We start from the raw sequence: 1348 nt of genomic DNA, 5'->3' as shown, positions 1-1348 counted from the left end.
ACAGCAGCTACTTGGAAGGCTGAGGCGGAAGGATCGCTGGAGCCCAGCAGGTCGAGGCTGCAGTGGCCGGGAGCGGCCACTGCACTCCAGTCTGGATGACAGAGTGAGACTCCAATTCAAAACAAAAAAATAAATAAATAAATAAAAAATAAATAAATAAATTAAGTGGTCAGGGGAGGCCTCTGGGGGTGTTGGTGCTGGAGGTGAGCCCTGAATGGTATCATAGGAATATGAGGATCTGGAAACCAAAAGCACAAGTTCAGAGTGTGAACAGGCTGTGTGTGTGTTTGAGGAACAGTAGGAAGGCCAGTGTGGTCAGAAAGAACCTGTGCTCTGAGACAGCCCAGGTGGCCTTTGCTTACTTCCAGACCTCTGTGTGGGTTCCCCTGGGTTGCTTGGCACTGGGTCATGTCCGTAATCTCAGCTTGCTCCACCCCAGCTCCTTCCTGCTGAGAAATGACGTGGCTATTTGCACACATTGGGGGTTTCCGGTCCGTGGTTGGCTACTTCCCTTAACAGGGTGGTGTTCACACAGGCTTTTAAACACCCAGCGGGTCCTAAAGAGATCTAGCATCCTGTAAATGTCAGAGACCTGCTGCATCCATCACTGGAAATCATTTCTCTAATTCTCTGTACAATAAGAAAGGGAGGAGGGAGGGGAGGCAGTGAGGAGAGGATGTTGCTCTCTGTAGCTCTGTCTACTCTTTGTCTTATTCCTCTACCCAGGTCCATTCTCAGCCATGCCCGTGGTCACTATCTTCCTCTTGCCCCCGTCCAGCTTCCTTCCCCCTCAAATCCTGGGTCACTGGCTACTCCTTCAGGATCCTGTAGTCTGACCTGGGCCAGCCCACCTGGCAGGCGGGGAGGCTCGGTAGCGTCCCATTTCTCCTTCCTGTCAGGTCAGCGTTAATCGTGAGGCGGAATTATTGTCCAGCTCAGCTGGTCTCAGAGGTCTGGCTGCCTGGAAGTCTTGGCCTCCTGTGAGTTGTGTGGGTGATATTGATAACAGTAATTCCATGTTTGAGGAGAGCTTGGCTGTATGCCAAGTGCTTTCCATCCGTTATTCCCACAGATCTTCACAACAACCCAGTGAGGGTGATCCTGTTAACCCACTGTGCCAGTGCAGAGACTGAGGCAGATGATTACATGGCCAGGGAGTGAAGGAGTAGAGATGGAGTGTATGCCTTTGATTCCCAACCCCTTGCTTTCTCTAGGCAGTTGGAAAAGGGATAGGAATCTTGCTCACAGGAAGCTCCCAGTCTGATAGGAGATGATACAGACATCCAAATCCGAGTGACAAATGCTCACCTAGATCCCATTACATTTCTTTTTTTTTTTTTTTTTTTTT

The 1348-nt window shown here is 50.1% G+C and overlaps 1 protein-coding gene across 2 annotated transcripts in view; it reads left to right on the top strand.

Moving 5' to 3' along the window:
• The window catches only part of ZDHHC18 (zinc finger DHHC-type containing 18), a 30126-nt gene that overhangs the window by 8741 nt on the left and 20037 nt on the right, over positions 1 to 1348 (top strand). The window lies entirely within an intron of this gene.

Source organism: Carlito syrichta, unplaced genomic scaffold, assembly GCF_000164805.1.
Source record: "Carlito syrichta isolate Samal-C Ts95f unplaced genomic scaffold, Tarsius_syrichta-2.0.1 Scaffold304598, whole genome shotgun sequence".
Taxonomy (NCBI): Eukaryota; Metazoa; Chordata; class Mammalia; order Primates; family Tarsiidae; genus Carlito; species Carlito syrichta.
This window is presented reverse-complemented; position numbering and strand designations above follow the sequence as displayed.